At 41.5% G+C, this 21,642-nt stretch overlaps 1 protein-coding gene across 8 annotated transcripts in view; it reads right to left on the minus strand.

Moving 5' to 3' along the window:
* The window catches only part of SLC20A2 (solute carrier family 20 member 2), a 74,391-nt gene that overhangs the window by 43,630 nt on the left and 9,119 nt on the right, over positions 1-21,642 (minus strand). The window lies entirely within an intron of this gene.

Below are 21,642 nucleotides of genomic sequence, written 5' to 3' on the forward strand. Positions count from 1 at the left end.
ATGTTTCCTGGTCTATGAAGTGCAGCCTACTTTTGCGTAAAGATGGATTATGGACTGTAGTTAATAGTCCACCGGATGTAACAGCTTGGGACCCATTGAATGAAAATAAAAAGAAAATAGTTGACTTTAACCGGGATAATGAAAAGGCTCTTAGTATAACTGGACTGACACTGAGTGATCAGCACCTAGTCCATATTCATGGTGAATATGTTTAGAGCCTGTCTTATAAAAGGTGGCAATATGTTAGCTCATTTGGAGTTTAAGAAAAGGACTTTACAAGAGCTACAAGAAAAGGAGCTGATTTTCTTGGAGTTGCATCAAGTTTACATCATTCTTTCTTCTTTGGATGAAACTTATGATGATTATGTCTTCACTGGAAGTTTTAAACAGAGATGAACTTACATTAACTGGCATAACTGGAAGACTGTTAGAAGAGCAAGAAGAAGGCAAGATAGAAATCAACTGAGAGAAAGACAACCACAGGAAAAAAAAACTGTCTTCAACTGCCTATATTGTTAGGAAATGTTTTTCTTGTGGGGCTAAAGGTCATATAGCCAAATACTGTAAAAAAAGGGTAAGAAACAGAATGCTATTAATATACAGAGAGCTTATAAAGATGTTAGTTTAGCCATATCAAGTACAACTACAACTGTAAACCATGATATATGGGTAGTTGACAGTGGAGTATCGCAGTGTATAACTAAAAGAGAGTTTTGTTAACATGACATTAAACAGCATGTATCATTAGCTAATGGATGGAAACCGAGAGCATATGGAGAAGGTACTGCATATTGTTCATGTATTGATGAACGTTTACCGATGTTCTATGTACCTAGACTGATATTTAATTTGCTATCTGTAAGAGCAATGGTAAAAGCAGGATTTGTTGTAACCTTTCAGGGAGATAAACTCAGTTTATGAGAATAAAAAACCTCACAATGAATGTATTCATCTGCTCCATAGACGTATGGGACATATAAATTTCAAAATGCTAAAGAAAACTGTTGAGTTATCTAATGGTATAAAATTAAAACCTTGTACAAAGTATTTAAATTGCAATGCTTGCAATCAAGAAAAAAGCAAGGTAACTCCCGCAAATAGGGTAAATTGATTCAAAACAAGTGAACCATTAGAGGTTGTTTTTGCTGATATTATTGGACCTAAGAAACCTAGTTTAGGTAAAGCCTGTTACATATTAATTGTAATTGATCGTTTTTCCAGATATGGTTTCTGTTATTTAATGAAAACGAAGACAGAAATATACCAGCATTTTGTAAACTGGCTAAAATTTGCTGAAAGGAAAAAGAAACAGAAAGTTATTAGCTTAGTAACAGATAAAGGTACTGAATTTACCAATAGAAAACTTGAAGCCATGTTACAGAAAGCTGGCATTGAACATAAGCATTCTGCTCCTTATAGACCACAACATAACTCATATATTGAACGTAGAGGACAAACATTACAGGCTATGGTTAGGACAGCTAAACGAATAATTAGGTTAAAACACACAATCCATTATTCATTATATTTAGAATAAAATAATGAATTAGTGTTAACTGCATATGCTAATGCAAGTTTTGCTACTGATATAATGACTCATAAGTCAACATCAGGTATTATGGTAATGTTGGGTAATGCTTTAATAGGATGGAATTCTCATGTTTATCATTAATGTGTACAGAATTGATATATTATAAACAATTGTTGAAGGATGTTGGAATTACTGTACGTGATCCGTTTATTATTTATGAAGACAATCAATCTGCAATTAATATGGCTACTAATTTAGCTGTTAAAACAAGGTCTAAACATAGTGCTTTAAGATATTTGAACATTAGACAGTGTATTCAAAATAAATTAATTCAGTTAGAATCCTGCATGACTGTGCAAGGTGCAATTAAGCATAAAGAGTGTTGTGAATTATGGTTATGGTTTAAAGATGTAATGTATTATATATTGACCTACCCAAAGGAGAGAATGTTAGGAATCTGTACACCAATGAGTTGGGCTGGCAATATATAAACCAACGATGTATGTTTGTAGCTTTAACTCAAAATCAATGTATTGATTTATACTATATTCCAATTGGTTGATTATATTGCAAATTACCATAAGAGGGAGCTAGAAATCATAGCTTGTTCCCTCTGACATTCTGTCTCTGACATTCTGTTGCTATCTAAGATTCTCTGCTGTATTTATGCTGTGCTTATACTTTGATATTTTTGTTTACTGTAAATGACAAAGGCAACCAGTAAGAAGACTTTGTAATTGGATATTCTTTGGACTGTTAAAACGTATATGACCTAGACCGTTTATTGGACTGTGCTATTTCTTAAAGTAAACTTTAACTCAATTTAGTGTTTCTCTGTGTGGCTGTGTGGGAACTATGATTCTTTGTTCTTTGTGTATGTGCTAGGACAATGGAGCCTTCTGGTGGTTGGCTGGAACACGGAGCAAGGAGCAAAGACAAATTGTTGCCATTTCTTAACCAGAACTGTAGCAAACTTAAACTCTGCAGCCTTGTATACTTTATGCGAATGATCAGTGCATGTTGTGTGATGTAATGCATTTGTGATAGGACATTAACAAAATTGCTACGTTAACAAAGATTGCTTCTAATAAAAGAGGGTTTCTGAGTTCTCTCTGCGCCTCATCCCAAGACAACTTTGCATGTAGTGTCTTCTTTTCATGAGAGACCACCACAACTGGTGACCCGACGTGATCCACTCAAAAGAGATACGTCTTTGGCACACCCATTCTCATCGTCTGGAATAGACTTGGTGCACCCCATCCGCTTGAATCGCTGGCAACAACGGATCCCTCGTGAGTATGGGTGGTAGATTCTCTAAGGAGCAGGCAGCTCACATTCAGGAAATCAGAGAATTGACCAAACAAATTTTTTTACTTTAAAAAGGGGGCACCTTCATGCCCCCTCCCAAAAACCTCTATTGAGGAACTCCTAGAATACATTTGGCAACACTGCCCTTCTTATCCGGCTAAAGGCAGTATCAAAACTACAGTATGGAAGGAGATTGGAAAATACCTTCATGCAAGTCCTAGGGCCCCTTCGTCTATATTAATTGCTTGGAGGGTGGTTTTTGAGTCTCTCTCCTCTCTAGAGCAACCCCTACTTGGCCCCCTTTCTGGACCCCTCCCTATGTGAATCCTGCTGTACAACTCTTGCCCCCGCTGTGGTGCCTGTGTCTCTTAAACCGACTGCCCCCGTGAGGCAAATGAGGTCTGTAAACCTCCCCCTTCTCCTGACCCCCTCACCCAATCCCTCTTCTTTCTCTTGCTCTCCTTCTGTGCTTACCTACTGCAATTCTTGCTCAAGTCTCTCTAAACTTCTCATCCTAGAATGGATACATCTGCCTCATACCCTCTGTGAAATCCATTAACCCCAAACCTTTGCTCTTCTCTATACTTATTCACAAAGGGCATCAACGTTGTAAAGCCCTAATGGCTATTGAACCCTCTGTACTATATGTCCCCATGTCATTGTCCAATTGGGAGGTAATGCTATTGAATTCAGAGTCATTACAAATTGTAATGGGAGAATGGCCGGTGACTATTTCCTGCCATCTCCCTGCAGATTGCCAGCTTAATTTACTTAAGCTGGTTCCTTTTAATTGGCAATTAATAGAATCCACAGCCCCCATTCCCTCTGCGATCACTATATATGCAGATGGAGGGAAGCAATATGGTGCCTGTGCCTGGTTTTCAGAAGGGCAATGGCGCACAAAAGTTACTCAGTCGCATCCGCTGCTACTATTCTATCCGCTTTTCTCTTTCTCCCTAACCCTTGGGACAGTCATAACTATTTTCATCAAAATAAAAGGGCTCTTATGAAGGAATTCCAAATCATCGCCCAAGAGGCTGCTGCAATTATTCAACAATGCCCTACTTGCAGCAAGCAAGCCCTGCCCTGCCAATGGGAGTAAATCCCAGAGGCTTAAAAAGCCTGCCAAATTTGGCAAATGGATGTAACCCAGTATGCGCCTTTTGCACCATGGAAATATATCCATGTTTTAGTGGACACATACTCAGGGTTCATCATGGCCTCCCCGCAAACAGCAGAGACCACAAAACATGTCATTAACCACTGCATCCAGTCATTTGCGTGCCTGGGAAAGTCCTCAGAATTAAAAACTGATAATGGCCCCGCCTATACTAGTACCAACTTTGCTACCTTTTGTAAACAATGGGGCATTTTGCACAAATTTGGCATTCCATACAATTCTCAAGGGCAGGCCATAGTAGAAAGAGCCAATCTGACCCTAAAGAATGCTCTTGACAAAGTTCAAAACTCGATGGGGAAACTCACCCCAGGGCTACCCATGCTGCAAAACAAGCTTAACTTGTGCTTATTTACACTGAATTTCCTGAATGAGTCTGGCACACCTGCTTCTTCTGCTGCCTCTCGACACTTTTGCTCTCCATCCAAGGATGCTCCTAGACCTCCAGTCTACTTTCGACAGTTGCCAGATCCCACATGGCACGGGCCAGCTGAACTTATAACCTGGGGATGGGGGCACGCGGCTGTTTCCTACAACAACGCCACCACCTGGGTCCCCGGACGACAAGTGAGGCCTTTTCACCCAAACCAGCCTTGCCTAGATCAGCATCATGAAGCTGCCCACTGCATTCATCATTAGCCTCCTGGGTTTCCACATCGTTCCTGCCGATATGACAGCCACCCATCCTCCTGCGACGCCTGCATCAAAAACTACCGCAGCGGAACGAAACCCAATCCACCCTGATCTATCCTACCTTGAAGCCTGAGTGCAACTCACGACTTGCGTCTCCCCTTGTCTGCATAACAACACTCAATATGCGCGATGTTACACTGCCGAAGGCATTCAGTGCTATGAGCCCAAGGCAGTGGGACCCATTACAGCATCCCTATTTGTCTATGCAAACAAAGATGGCTCCAGTTCTGATCTTGCAGGAATGTTCTCTACCAGTCAAACAAAAATGGGTACATAACCCATAATATCACTCGGGGGTACCAACACTTCAGTATGCTTTGATGCTTGCCTTGCCATCAGCAAAGGTCAAGGTCCTAATGACGCTGCAGGAGTTACCTGCAGCTCACACAGCTGGCAGAGATCTTATCTACAGGAAAAGAAATATCTCTTTCAAAAGGTGTCCGGGACTAACGTGGGAGCCACCACTGTTTACAACTACTGGTACACCCCACCTAATGACTCTGCTCAAGTAAGAGGCCCTCAAAATATTAATATCACTGTTAAATCAAGCTCTACTTCATGTACCACTGACAAATGTAATCCCATTTGCTTGTACACTCACTTACCTGAATCTAAGGGGGTACAATATCGTTTTTAGGTCTTGATTTTAGAGACATGTTTGGATCCTGGTTCCAAAAATTGCCTGGTTTGCAAGCTATTGTAGCGCTCATTGGTATGATTGCTGCGGATGTGTTGTATTGCCTTGTGTATTACCCATCTTTGTACGCACTATTTCTAACAGTTTATCCTTCTTGGCTGAGAAAAAGCCACTGCGCAGGTAATGGCTCTCTGGAATCAACAAATAACTAACACATATGAACCACTGCCATCCGAAGATTAGATAGGAGAGCCAACCTATGACGCACCCAGACGAGGACAAGATGTTTGTGATGGTTGAAGAAGTCACTAACGCCGTGGATAACATCAGCATGCACAGCACTCTTGCCTCACGCGCCTGACAAAGACTGTTGTTGGGACTAAAACACTCCTGTCTCTTAAAAAGGAAAAACAGGGGAGATGTGGGAACTATGATTCTTTGTTCTTTGTGTACGTGCTAGGACAACGGAGCCTTCTGGTGGTTGGCTGGAACACGGAGCAAGGAGCAAAGACAAATTGTTGCCATTTCTTAACCAGAACTGTAGCAAACTTAAACTCTGCAGCCTTGTATGCTTTATGCGAATGATCAGTGCATGTTGTGTGATGTAATGCATTTGTGACAGGACATTAACAAAATTGCTACGTTAACAAAGATTGCTTCTAATAAAAGAGGGTTTCTGAGTTCTCTCTGCGCTCTCATCCCAAGACAACTTTGCATAGTGTCTTTTTTTCATGAGAGACCACATGGCTGGATAATTATTCATAACTATTCTCATAAACGTTTCCATGTGCATATTCTTGTTATTCAAGGGTTATTCTGTACATATCATAACAGGACCTGTCTACCAAACGCCGCATCTGCTGAAGCGAAGGAGTCCAGGCAGTAGTGATGGATGAAAGGCAAAGATGAAGTCCAGGTGGCTGCCCTGCAGATATCCTCCACCAACGTCTGCGTAGCCCAAGCCACCGCTGTAGCTGCACTACGAGTGGAATGGGCTGTGATGCCCCTGGGAATTGGCAGGGACCTGCTGGAATAGGCTCGAGCTATGCAAGCCTTGATCCATCTACTCAGTGTAGATGAAGTCACCTTTCCCCCCAAAGAGAAAGGTTGGAAAGAACAAAACAAAGACCCCATCCTGCGGAATGCAGCAGTATGTTTAATATATATATTTAAAGTCCTGCGCACATCCAAAGCGTGCCAAGTCTTCTCCAACTCATGGATCAGATGATGACAAAAGTCCAGAAGGACCAATTCCTGAGCTCTGTGGAAAGAGGTGTTCGTCCAACCTTAAAACCACCCGATGAGGATGGAAAAGACAGAGATTAGGATGAACTGAGTGTGTGACCAACTCCGAAACTCTCCTCGCAGATGTGACTGCCACCAGGAATGCCACTTATAGGATGAGGAGATGAAGACTGGACTGTTGAAGCAGTTCAAATGTAGGTTTCATGAGGGACTGCAAGACTTTGGTCAGATCACAAGTGGGGTACCTATGCATCATAGGAGGACAAAGGTTGATCGCTCCTCTGAGAAACCTACAGACCGTAGGGTGCTGAATCAAAGATTCTAACTTTTCACAAGTCAATACCGATGAGATGGAGGACATCTGCCTGAGGAGAGTGTTGAGGGAAAGACCCTTGTCCAGGCCTGCCTGTAGAAATTCCCGGACCGCAGCCACTGAGGCTTGTAAAGGTGAGATGTTGGATGTGACACATCAAGCTGAGAAGGATTGCCAAGTAGCTTCATAAATACAAATTGTAGAAGGTCGCCTGGAGGTCTGAATGGTTTGGATAATCTTGTTGGAGAGTTTGGCATTTTTTAAAATGCCCCACTCAATCGCCAAACTGCCAGTTGCAGCTACTGGGGCTCCAGATGAGACAGCGATATCTGGAGAAGAGAGACATTCTCCTTAGGAATCCGCCAAGGGGGGATCACTGACCGGCCCATCAAATCAGCAAATCAATGCCGGCGAGGGCAGAAAGGAGCCACCAATATAATTTCGGCACACTCCAACAAGAGCTTTCGAATCACTGCTGAGATCAGTGGCAAAGGTGGAAAAGCATACAGTAATCCAGAAAGCCAGCTGGAGCATTCTGCCCCCTGGGAGAAATATCTAGTATAAAATCTGGGCAAGTGGGCATTAAGGGACATGGCAAACAAATCCACTACTGGCAATCCAAAACACAGAGAGATTTGATGAAATAGAGAAGGATGTAATTGCCATTCAGCATGGTCAATGGTCATCCTGCTGAGCAATTCTGCCTGTACATTATCTGATCCAGAGATATGCTCAGCTCTGATCGACAGAAGGTGTTGTTCCACCCACCTGACCCCGGACTCCGCCTTTGTCATAAATGAAAGGGACCTGGTACCTCCTTGTCTATTGATATGGGCTTTTGTGGCCACATTGTCAGTCATAACCAGGACGTTAGAGCCAGACACCTGGGAGAGAAACTTCCTCAGGGCCAAACAAACAGATCTAAGTTCTAACCAATTGATGCTGTGAGCCTGTTCCTATTCAGACCATAAACCTTGAGCCCAGAGGGAATCTAAATGGACACCCCAACCTGCCAAGGAGGCATCAGTAGCAAGGACATAATAAAATAACAGATCTGCCAACATCTAGAAGGTAATAACTAGCAGTCAGCATGGGTTTGTTAAGAACAGATCATGCCAAACCAATCTTATTTCATTCTTCAACAAAGTGACTAAATTAGTAGACCAACAAAATACTGTGAACATAATATATTTAGATTTCAGCAAGGCATTCTACAAAGTAGACCACATCTACTTCTTAGTAAGCTAGAAAAAGGTGGAAAAGATAGCACCACCACTAGATGAACTCGCAACTGGCTGACAAACCATACTCAACGAGTAGTCCTTAATGGGTCTAAGTCTATATGGAGGGAAATAAGCAGTGGGGTGCCACAAGGTTCCGTCTTAGGCCCAGTACTCTTCAATATCTTCATTAAGGACTTAGATGAGGGAATAGAAGGGGAACTTACAAAATTTGCCGATAATACTAAGCTGGCAGGAATAGCTAACACGCAAGAAGACAGGCTCAAGATACAGATGGATCTTGGCAGACTAGAACACTGGGCCATATCTAATAAAATGAAATTCAATGTAGAGAAAAGTAAAGTCCTCCACTTAGGCAAGAAAAAGCAAAAGTACACATATAGACTGGGTGAAACCAGGCTCAATAGCAGTAACTGTGAGAGGGGTCTTGGAGTCTTAGTGGACAACCAGCTAAATATGAGTCAAGCAGTGTGCAGCAGCCGCCAAAAAAGCTAATGCAATCCTAAATTGTATTAACAGAGGGATACAATCAACATCAAGGGAGGTACTAATACCACTCTATAAAGCCTTAATAAGACCACATCTAGAGTACTGCATCCAGTTTTGGTCACCACATTATAAAAAAGATGTTGAGACTCTAGAAAAAGTACAGAGAAGAGCAACTAGGATGATTAGGAGACTAGAGACTAAAACATATGAAGAACGGTTACAGGAACTGGGCTTGGCTAGTCTAGTAAAGAGAACGACCAGGGGAGACATGATAGCAGTCTTCCAATAGTTGAGGAGCTTCCACAGGGTGGAAGGGTTCAAGCTATTTTCTAAAGCACCTGTAGGCCAGACAAGGAATAATGGATGGAAACTGAACAAGGACAGATTTAACCTGGATATAAAGAGAAACTTTCTGACAGTGAGAACAATTAACCAATGGAACACTTTGCCCTCAGACGTTGTGAGAGCGCCATCACTTGGGACCTTCAAGAAGAGATTGGACTGTCATTTGTCAGAAATGGTATAGGGTCTCCTGCTTGGGTGGGGGGTTGTACTAGATGACCTACAAGGTCCCTACCAACTCTGATTATCTGTGTCAAATTTCAAGTTTATAGGATTTACAGTTCTGAAGATTTTGTGATGAGGCATGAGTGATACTTAGCTTATGTATTTATGTGCATGAATAAGATAAATCAGAAATTTGAGGCAAAGCATTTGCTAAAATATGCATTTTAAGCAGTTGAATACAACTTGCAAACCAGAGAAATCAGGATTCCAGAATAAAGCTTAAGTTTTCAAAAGCATTGGTTCTGCTTATTAGAAGTCAGCTATAAAATGCACAATTGACAATCAAATGACCACAGGATATTCGACAGCTGCAAATGCCAGGCAGTTGTGAAGCACCCGAATAATAACCACATGACTGTGGGGACACTGCAATGGTTATAAATGCAAAGACTGGTCACAAAGTTAGCTTTCTAGAGCATTGTAATTTTGAACTATTTCTAAATAGGACATTTGTTAAGCAAGGTCTATCTCTTTATGAATTATCCCAAACCCATTTATGTCTTTTACAAAATTTCAATTCTTGACATGGGACCATCCTTCAAAGTATCAGCTTGGCACAATATTACAGGCAAAATTTTGGAGATTACAAAATAGTCATAAATATGAAGAAAATCACAGGGAAAAAATTAGCAAATATTCATTTGGTAATGTAGGATTTAGTACAATGTATAAGACAACCTTGTTGAAATATTTATTCTTGTTGAAATTTATTCATAATACTACATAAAATTAAACGTACAAAGGTAATTTACCTCTTATAGGAAGAGGTTCAAATTTGAAGTTTCCAAAATAGTTCATCATTAAAATATATGTAATGAACAAAGGATGTTGTCTAGAGAATCTGTCAATCCCTAACTACCAATGCTAGAGTAAATGTATTAGTTTATATGGTGGTATTACCAGCTAAAGGAGAAAGGGGAGTGAAAGGCAGTGCAACATGGAGTTGCAGACGAAAGAGATCAGACTATTGCTGAAAATAGTAGGGAATTAAATACAAAGACCTCCAAGTTCCTTTCCAGGCTTAGGATTCCATAAGGCAGTGGTAGCTAACCTTTCTGGGCTCCTGCGCCCAAAATTGCATGCACGTGCGCTCGTGTGCCAGCATCCAGAAGGCAATGCGTGCAGTCCCCTCATGCCCCCTGCACATGCGCACGGTTCCCTTCCCACCGCCCCCTTACCTACACTGCACCTCCCAGCTGATTTTCAGCCTGCTCGCATCCAGAAGGTAATACGCACAGCCCCCCATGCCTCCTGCGCATGCACATGCAATTCCCCTCCCGCCGCCCTTACCTGCATTGCACCTCCCAGCTGATTTTCAGCCTGATTGAGGCCTTTTTCGGCCTGCCAAAGGCTCAAGGGTTGCCTCTGCCAGCTAAAAAATGTGCCCGTTTTATCATTTTCAGTATTTCTGGAAATAGAGGAAGTGGCAAACTGGTCTATTTTTCAGTCTGCAAAGCCTGAAGAGGCATCCCTCAAGCCTCTGGCAAGCTGAAAATGGCCTGAAAATCAGCTGGGAGTGCGTGCATGTGCAGTGAGGTAAGTTTACCTGGGGCTCGTGTGCCCGCACAAAGGGCTCTGCGTGCCACCTGTGGCACGCATGCCACAGCTTCGGTATCATGGCTATAAGGGAAAACTACTTCTGAAAAACATTGCCAAAAAATTTACAGGGACTTGTCTAAACAGTTGCTAGGAGTCAAGACTAATTCAAAGATACTAAAAAAAAAAAGTAAATTATAGAACATCCATGGTCCTTTTCCACCTTAGGATTCTGTGACTTGCTTGAAAATGAGGGAACAAATCAAGCCACTATATATGATTTTTGGAAGACATAAGTGGAGCAAGGCAAGAGGTTGAAATATGTGAGATCCATTAGGGCAGGAAGAGGGCCCAAGGCCTTTGTGGACCTAGCCATGGAGGAAGTTGACCCAAGTGATCCAGTAGGCTGCATAAGGAGAAACATAGGCAGATGGGAGTTGTTGAGCATCCTGGTAGTCAGTTGTAAGGACAAGTAGATCACCCAGCAATGGAATTGTGATCATATAACTGCAGAGGCACTGCCAGGGCTGCAACTTTGCAGATGGTTAAATCTCATCCTGCACTGTTGTAGCTTTGAATAGATACTGAACTATTTGAATGGTTGTAAGTCGAGGATTACCTGTATAACAAAGATCACAGGATGATCATTTGGGTGGTTCCCCCAAATGCAGTAGAATAGATATAATTGGCAAAATCCATTTGGAAGAACAAAGATAAGCAAAGGAACAAGGCATTGTTCCCAAACCCTTAAAAGTCTGACAAAACGTCTGGATTTCAGAAGGTAGAGTATTCTAGAACAGAGTTCCCCAATCTTTCTAGCATTGCAGCCCAGGGGGTGATGGTTCTGCATGAGTGATGGTAAGTTTGCATGTGCAGCTCCATTTGCACAAGCAGCAGACACATGCACCTGCCACTCATGCAAATGGAGCGGGCACAAATATGCTTGCCCGCTGCTCAAAAAAACTGGGATGTATGTGTGCACATGCTTGCCTGCCACTTCCGCAGCCCAGTTCTGATAGGCTCAAGGCCCAGTAGCTCCAGGGGTTGGGGACCTCTGTTCTAGAATAAGAACAGCAACAAAAAAGCCTGTTTCCAAGCCACTGAACTACTAACACTGTGAGGAAGAAGAATCAGAAGTATAATTTTCTAGATTTGAACACCTCCACATGTTCCATTTTTGGTTGGATAGTGTGGTGTGGTCGTTAAACTAAAATCTAGGGAAATCCAGATTGAAATTGCTCTCAGCCACAGATTAAATACTCACAGTCTGACTTTTCATAGTTGTAGGAACAAAATAGTTGTCGGCTTACCTGAACAGTTTCTCAGCATGCCTTGGGATAATCCACACATATGGGTTGAATCTGCCTTTCTGCCCAGACTGAGTCATCAATCTTTGCCACACCTCTTCCTGTTGGGGCAGGAAGCCCCCTAGCTCCAGTCATGACAAAGGCACAGCGATTTGATGATCTTCTTGTAGTGTTGGCTCTGCCTCCCACCTGGACACTGGACCAGACGGTTGCCAGGGTGGGAGTGGATTATTCTAAGGCATACTGAGAAACTGCATTCAGGTAAGCCAACGCTATTCTCCAGCATGCCTTTGGATAATCCACACATATGGGACATACCAAACCTAGCAGTCCCTATGGGCAGGAAGGAGTCTGGTCCTGTGTACTCCCATCTGTATGCATTCCTGTAGCACTCTTCTGCCGAAGGCCACCTCTACTCCAACTCTACACCTCAAGGTGTATGTGTCCAGTCTGTAGTGCTTAACGAATAGAGATGGGGAGGACCATGTAGCCACCCTGCATTTGTCCTCAAGGGAGGCTTGCATTGTCTAGGCAGCTGTGGTAGCTGCACTTCTGGTCTAGTGAGCTGTTACCTGTCTAAGTGTTGGAAGGGCCTGAGTCTCGTTGATCTTTACAAGCTCTGATCCAGTGATCTATAGTTGAAGAAGAGACTTTAGTGCCCATTGAAGACAGCTGAAATGAGACGAACAGGGCTTCAGTTTTATGAAACATTGATGTATGTTTGATATACCTGCGAAGAGCCCTCCAAACATCCAACTTGTGCCATCTGTGCCCTCTGTTGTGCGAAGGGGTAGGGCAAAAGTCAGGAAGAACAACTTCCTGAGCCCTGTAGAAATGAGAGTTTACTTTTGGGATGGAGAGGTCAAGGTGCAGGATAACCCTGTTGTCATGGTGCAGAGGTCTTCCCTTGTGGAAAGATCTGCCAATTCTGATATGCGCCTGGCCGATGTAATGGCCACTAAGAAGGCGACTTTGAGTGTTAGAAAGCATAGGCTTACAGATTAAAGAGATTCAAATGCTTCCTGAGTGAGGGCTTGTACACTGTAGACAGGTTCCAAGAAGGGTATCTGTGGACTGTTGGTGGCCTAAGATTGACTTCCTTGGAGGAAGGAGCAGATGACTGGATGATGAGCTAAAGAATTCCTCTTCCCCTAGTGCAATACAGTGGCTGCTACCTGCTTGCGTAGCATACTAGGAGAGAACCCTTTGTTGAGTCCTGTTTGTCGAAAGTCCAGGATCCGAGGCAATGAGGCCGCAGTTGGGTCCATGCCCTTTTTGGCAACCCATTGATGGAATGCTTTTCAGGTAGTGTCGTATATTCTGTTCGTGGAAGGCCTCCTGAAGGCTTGTACTGTTTTGATGACCTTTCTTGAAAAGTTATCCCTCCTCAGGATCCGCCTCTCAAGGGCCAGGCAGTCAAGTGGAGCCACTGAGGTTCCGGATGTTCCAAGATCCCCTGGCTGAGAGGTATCCTGTCCTGAGGGATCCTCCAAGGGCAGGACACTGACAGGCTCACTAGATCTGCATGGCACGACTGCCTGGGCCAGTGGGGAGCAATGAGGATGATTTCTGCCTGTTCTAGAAGCACTTTCCTTATCACTCCCGGTATGAGGGCCAGGGGAGGAAAGGCATACAGGAGACCCTTGGGCCAGTGGCTGCGAAGGGCATTTACCCCTTCTGTGCCCGGTGGCGGGAATCTGGAGTAGAATCAGGGAAGTTGGGTGTTCATTGGAGTGGCAAAGAAGTCGAGGACTGGCCTCCCGAATCTCTGAGATATGTCCTGGAACAGATCTGGATGGAGATGCCACTTGGAGTTGTCCACCCTGGTCCTGCTTAGGTAATCTGCCTGGACATTTGCTATCCCCGAAATATGCTCTGCCTTGAGTGACAATAGGTGAGCCTCTGCCCAGATCCCAGTTTCTGTGTTTTGGACATGAAGGATCTGGAGTGGGTCCCTCCTTGGCAATTGACGTGTGCTTTGGCTGCCACACTGTCCATTAGGATCAGTACGTGTTGGCCAGTCACTGTGCTTTGGAAGTGTTTGAGAGCTAAGTGAATGGCTCTCAGTTCTAACTAGTTTACGTTATGTTGAAAGGTTCACTGTGGACCATTGACCCTGCACGAGCTGAGACTGTAGATGGGTCCCCCATTCCAATAGACTTGCATCTGAAGTGACTGTGATACAATTGGGTTCTTTGAATAGGGACCCCTTGGTGATCGCTGGGGATACCCACCACCTGAGGAAACTGAGGACTTCCGACTGGAGTTGGACCCTGACCTTGGAGCTGCTCTCTGAAATGGTAGGAAGAACCATTGGAGAGGCCTGGCATGCAATTTGGCCCATGGAATTATAGCTATGCATGAGATTAACTTCCCCAGAAGCTGGGAAAGTACCACCAGGGGAGCAGCTCACTCCGCTGTGATCTGGGTGATCAAGGACCTGATGCTGTCCTGACATTCCTGGGAAAAATATACCTCGCACAGATTTATGTCTATCACTGCACCCAGATGAAGGAGGTGGGTGGAGGGTGCTAGCTGGCTTTTTTGAAAATGATTGAAATCCGTGGTCCTGTACGACCTGGATTGTGTAAGTCAGGTCTGTTGTGGCTTGTTGGCTGGAACTGGACTGGATAAAGATGTCATCCAGATTGCACTGGATTCACACCGGGATTGTTCTGAGGTGTGCAACCAGTGCTGCCAGCACTTTTGTGAAGGTCCTGGGGGCCGATGACAGTCCGAATGGGAGGGCCTTGTATTGATAATGGCCCCCTGCATAATAGAACCCGAGAAGCGCCATCATTTGAGACTTCCAAGAAGAGATTGGACTGCCATTTGTCAGAAATGGTGTAGGGTCTCCTGCTTGGGTGGGGGGTTAGACTAGATACCTATAAGGTCCCTTCCAACTCTTATTATCTGTTAAATCTGTTAAACCTCCGATGGGAAGGATAGATGGAAATGTGGAGATAAGAGTCCGTTAAAATTGATGGAAGTTATGAGATCATCCCCCCGATGCCTTCCAAGATTGTCTGTAAAGGCTGCATTTTGAATATCTTGTATTCTAAATAAGCACTGAGCTTTTTGAGATCAGAATTGCCCCCTACCCCTCTGAGGACTTGGGAAGTACAAATAGAATGGAGTAAAACCCTTTCCCCTCTGGTGTTTTGGTAGCAGCTCGATGGCCTGGATGGCCAGAAAATGCTGGACCACCATGTCCATGAGCCTTTTCTTTACATGGTTTTTGGAGGTTGGGCAATGGGTAAAGGTCCTCAGAGGAGTGGACAGAAAATCCAGGGTGAGACCGAATCGCACTGTTTTCAGGACCCAGGAATAGAAAGTGATGGTCTCCCATCGGTCTGCAAATAGGGCCAGTCGGCTGCCGATGGGAGAAAGGTCTGGCAGTCATTTGGATCAACAGTAGGGATGACCTCCTGTGTCACAAAAGGGCTGTTTAGATTGAAACTGTTGTTTGTTTGTTTCTCTAAATCCTGATCTATCTGTGGGTCTATCAGATCTGGGCTGGTAAGATTTTTGGAATTGAGGAAATTCCTGGCCTGAGTCTGAGGAATGAAATGGCTGTCTACGGGTGTAAGGAGAAGCCCTCCTGTCAGTCCTCCTGGTAAGTGAGAACACCTTTCTCGTCCTTATTCTTGACTACACAGCGATTTAAGGCCTTTCCAAATAGGGAAGAACCCATATAAGGAGCAGAAGCCACTTTCCATTTGGTTCTAGCATCTGCTTGCCACTGTTGTAGCCACAACGAATGACAAAAAGTGATGTTGGAGGCCAGGGCCCTGGAGGAGAATCGGGCTGCATGCAGGCAGGAATCAGCTGCAAATTCGGTGGCCACCACTAGTTTGTTGACATCTTGTTAGCAGCCTCTTTGCTTGCAGATCTGGCCTTCCTGGGACTCTGCTTGGATCTTTTAGCACTTGTGAACTCCACGCTGCCTTGGTCAGCCATGCTGCTTTTGCCACAATTGTTGGAAGGAAAGTTCTCTTGATCCTCCACTCCTGCTGCTCCAAAGGGAATTCAAGGCCCGGAAGTCTTCCCCAGGCTGTGACATTGGCAGCCCTATCAGTCTCCTGGATAGCCTGCACAACTCACCACATGGCCAAAATGGCCACCACCGGCCCTGAAAATCAGGTAGAGGTCACAAAAGCGAAAGAGGCTGCTCCGGAGCTACCCTGTTAAGCCTGGGATAGAAACAACATGCCGCCTCCTTCACTAGGACGTCCCTCCTCTGGCTCTGCCAATTACAGGCTAGGATTCCCCTTGAGGAAATCAGAACTAAATTCCTGCACAAACGTACAATTTCAATTAACAAAAATATCATTAATTTCTTCAAGACATTGCAAAATATATAGGAAACAGTCTTATCTCATCCACTACTATAACAGTATATGGGCTTATGTCTCAATTATTATGACAAATGAATTTTCATGTCTGGCATCGACTCCCATCGACTCAATGGAGAAAATCCACCCAATCTTTGAATTGGGTCACAATTCAAAAATCGGGTGAACAAAATCGGTGTGGGAATAATTTCCCATTCAACTCCATTTTTTTTTACTGCACAGTTGGTCATACTTCTGGACATGAACAAATCGGATGGCGACCAAGTCTGGAAATGGGTTATGGTCGCGACCTGAGACTCCACTGTGCTGTCATATAAATTATACTCGGAATGGCTATTGGTAATCAGAAGTTGTTACAGCCTCAAATCCCCTCAGCGTCAACCTCAAACTGTCTACTGTGGACCTCATCTCATTCCTAAGAGGTCTGTAAAGGGGATATGCATAAGCGCACCAGCATGCCTGTATGTCTTTATTGTCTCCATTTATCTGTAGTTACTTTTGTTCATGTTTATCTTCATACTTTACCTGCTATCTTGTACATGTTTGACAAATAAATAAATGTGCATGATTTTCATACTATGTTAACTACATTTCATGCCCCAAATGAAGAGTCTTAAATTATTAGAGTTGATTATGGTGTTCAACATAATGGCCAAATTTTCATGAAATAAATTAGAAGTTTATTTTGGATTACCAGAAGCAAAGGGCATGTTGATTGCCCATCTGGATCTGTTTAATCTTCTTATTAGCATGATAAATTAAATTAGCCAGTACTGAAACTTGATTGTATTATCCAAACCAAAGTTTTGTGCTTGCCATTCTCAAACAAGACAAAATGTGTGTATCAATAGCAAAAATACAACAATGCAGGAGTCTGGGTTCATATAGAGATTTTTTTTTATTTTCTCTTAGTCAACCATAGAAGCAAGAATAACCAAGTCAACACAAACAGGCTGTGTTCAGAGTCTTCTCCTCATTTATGGTAAACCAGGTTTCTCCAAAATCTTGGTTTTGGGTTACATGCAAATGTGCTTGTATAGTGTGGGCCAGAATTAAAAATATAGCAAACATCTGAATTATATTCATACAATTAACAGTATGAACACTGCAGCATTCTTGTATTGTTGCATGATTTATTTGTTGTTACTGAAAGCTATCTGAAGCTCTTCACAGCTGTTTATTCATGGAAAGACATGTGAGACCAGGTCTATAAATACTATCACATGGAACTCTTAGCAACATGCATCCTTCTTACACAGGATCTCAAAACTGACACCCTACACTCTTGGCCAAAAGTCCATGGCAACTGCTATGTTGGGGGAAACATTAGTAACATTTTAGTCAACAATTTATCCCCATAGAATATCATTCTGTCTGAAAATCTAAAGTAGTCATTCTAAATAACAATTGATTATCCTAGTAGATGATACTAGGTAATGTATATCCTTTGTTGAATTACCTCAGATAATTTTTCAGGAATATAGAAGAATAGTTTTATGAAATTTTGATATTAGAGAGACATAATCTGGATCACAGTTCAGGTTTCTATGAACTATTTATAAATGAATTGCATAAACAGAAAATATAATAGTTTATAGAATTATACAGGTAGTCCTTAATGCACAACCATTTGTTTAGTGATCAAAGTTACAAAAGCAATGAAAATAGTGATTTATGACCACTGTAGCATCCCCATGATCACATAATCAAAATTTGGACAATTGGCAACTGGCATATAGTTATGACAATTGCAGTGTCCCACGATCATGATCACCTTTTGTGACCTTCTGAGAAGTAAAGTCAATGGGAAAGCCAAATTCACTTAATAACCTTGTTCCTAACTTAACTGCAGTGATTCACTTAACAACTATAGCAAGAACTGTCATAAAATGAGGAAACTCTAACTTCGCAATTATCTTGCTTAGCAAAATTTTGGGTTCAATTGGTAGTTGTAAGTCAAAGACTTCCTATTATCCATATTATTATTAATTTAGGTGCAGGAAATTGAAAAAAAATCATAGAAGACAGCACTGGCCACCAAGTTCAACTTTCCAGCTGTCAAGAAAGCTCAATGGGTCTGACATGATGTCAGCATAAATCAGAGTATATGAAGGAGATATTCTCCTTTTAAATGCATTAGGACCCATCCATTATTATTTGTAGAAAAGGATCCATATAAGTGCCCTAGAAAAATCTATGTTCATAGAATTTTCAATTAACATCTCAACTCATACTTTTAAGTGCTCCACTTGTATGCTATTTTTTCATACCACCTTTCAGAGTAGTTTACAATTTATAACTCATTTTCATAGAAACTCAGATGTGTATCAATCACTCAGAACTATATAGTTAAAAAAGAGGTCAATCACAGAGGCAATTAATATTAAATATAGTTTTAATCATCTTCAAGAGGTAACCCTAAACTAACAGTAGTGTAACAAAATAAATAAATAAAAAGGTATTGGAGGCATTATTGGCTTCTTCCCTTTCTCACACTGTTAAACTTTAACATTTTTATTATGTATTTTATTATGTATTTTGAAAATTATTCAAACTAGAGCAAGCCAGACAAAATAAATGTGGATTTGCTTTATGTCCAATCGGATAGAATAGAAAAAAGCACAAATATAACATTTTATGTTGTTCCCTTCTGTTCAAATTTATATGCACAGCGCAAAACAATGGTGTTATTGTGCTGGCAAATACCATTCCATGAAAATAAAAGATTCTTAATTACCCATCGAACACCTACATGAAGGTGGAAGGCTTTGATCGCTCTCAGAGGCAGAAGTAAAGGTTGCACTGGAAAGAATGTTATTGAAATTTAGGTATTACCTAGAAGAATGCTTCGTGGGTTAAAAGATGGTAAATAAGAATTAAACTAGTTGAAAGTAAATTAAACTTCCTCTTATAAGTAACAAAAAGTTTGTGACGCATTGTGTTACTTTCTTTGCAATTTAAGGAACCAGACTGAAGAAAAAGATATAGAATTTTTCAAATATAATAAATTGCATAAAGCATATAGGAGTTTGGCTCAATAAAACTTTTATTCTACTTTTTTAACTATTTTAAATTATTAAGTCATGTATACTAAAATACTTTACATCTAAATGTTAAGATCTGTAATTTATTATCCAGATCTGAAGAAGAAAGAAGACAAAAAGATATTGAGAGAACACAGCAAAAACATTACTTCTGTTGGCATCTCCTTAAATCCATTATGTGATCTGCCAAGTTGAATTCTTTAAAAAACTGCCAACAAATCTCTCTCGTTTCCCTTCCAAATTCAAATCACTGCACAGTAATATAAGCCCTATTTGAATATATTTTAACAGTGGCTGAACACTTATATACTTTTAGATCTACATAGAAAACACATCACTAGCTACTATGCAGATATACGCCTTTGCTCTATTTTCAATATTTGAAAAATATATTTAAGATTTGAATAATTTAACAGGACATATTACTGTTAAATTACATAATTAGTTATTAATTATTAAATTAAATGATATTATTAAATTAAGTATTAATAGATAAAATTATCATTGATAAGATAGAAAATCTTAAGGAGAAATGTACAATAAATCTAATAAATTATAATCACCCTCACTATAAAAAACTAACACGATACAGTTAAGTACCAGATTAACATTTTTGTAATCACTACACTTGAACAGTTAAAACCAGACTATATAACGATTTATCATCTTATAAAAATATGCTTTTTCCTTGTTACATAAAAGGGTAGGAAAATATGATGATGGTGATGACAACCAATGCTGGTGGGAACCACAAAATAGGGTTATCTTTGACCAATGGAATCTGAAATAGGTCCTCTCTGCTGGCATGAGTGCAGCAGGCTTGTCCTAGCAGGATGATGCAGTTCATCAGGTAGCCTGGACTTCTGCCATTAAGGGCTTAACCAACACCTTGAACTGCTTTGGGAAGCAGACTGGCAGCCAGCAAAGTTCATTAAGTAAAAGTGTGAATGTGGGTCATCCCAGGAGCCCCAAAGACTTCTCTTACTGCACTTTGCACCAGTTGAAGTTTCTGAATGGACTTCAAGTGTAGCCCCTTGTAGAGAGCATTGCAGTAAGTCAGGCGAGAGATGATCGGAGTGTGAATAACTGAGTGCAGGGTGTCATGATCCATACAACTAGTACACAAACTAACAGCTGTGCAAAAGCTCTCCTGCTTATGCCTGCAATTTGCTCTTCAAGCAGGAGACATGAGTCCAGGAGAACCCCTAAGTTGTGAACTGGACTGAAAAGGATAGGGCAATCCCATCCAGAACTAAGGATGACAAACATTCGGATCCTGAGGCTCCATACACCCAAAGCCACTTAGTCGAAATTTTGCCAGCAATTAGTCAGTCTGCAGTCTCTCATCCAGATTCCTACAGCCTCTAAGCATTGTGAGACAGCATCACTCAGGTTGTCATGTGTGGAAATTTATTTTGCTCAAATAAATTTCTGGGGAAGTTTCTGAGGAAAAAAGTCTTTTTTTTTTCAAATGCCACATTTTTATAACAACTTTAGCCCTGTTAGAAAAGAGGGTATTTGAAAATTAGATACTGTTACTGCTATAGCAATAAATTCTGCATACATAAAATCTGATGCAATAGAGACAAAGAAATATTCATTATGGCTTCCAAAGAAATATAATAATGTTATCATACGCTGTTTTTAAATCTTGTCCAAGGCAGAATTCTTGATAAGAAATTAAAATAGGAAAGATTCTCAAGAGTGGGGGCGCAATATAAACAGACTAATGTTTTGCAGATCCTTGAACTAAAATTCCATAAGGCACTGCCAGTGCATATAATGGTTCCACCTTCAAGAAGGCTATAGTTTAACATATACATAGAATACCAGACTATTTATCCTTACAATAGAAGGATTCCTCACATTTATGTACAGAGCAGTTGATTCTTTCAATGCTGAAAATTTGCAGACACATAAAGAAGCATGACACAAGCAAAGATAGCAAAATACAGAGAACTGTGACATCAGACTTCAGAACAAATCTTTCAAAAATAACAAAATATAACTATATAACTAGAAAAGCAGAAAGATCAAAACTCTTCAATATTCATCGAAGCTATTTAAAATCTCCAGAACAAAAGCATGTACCAGAGATTGGGAAAAGTCCCAAGAAGTCTAAGAAGACGCCAGTTTAATAAGTAGATTAAGGAAGCCATAAAAGATAAGAAAACTTTTCTCAAATTATGGAACTGTTGC

The sequence above is a fragment of the Pseudonaja textilis genome, chromosome Z (genome assembly GCF_049901715.1).
Source record: "Pseudonaja textilis isolate UNSWEBS1 chromosome Z, rPseTex1.2, whole genome shotgun sequence".
Taxonomy (NCBI): Eukaryota; Metazoa; Chordata; class Lepidosauria; order Squamata; family Elapidae; genus Pseudonaja; species Pseudonaja textilis.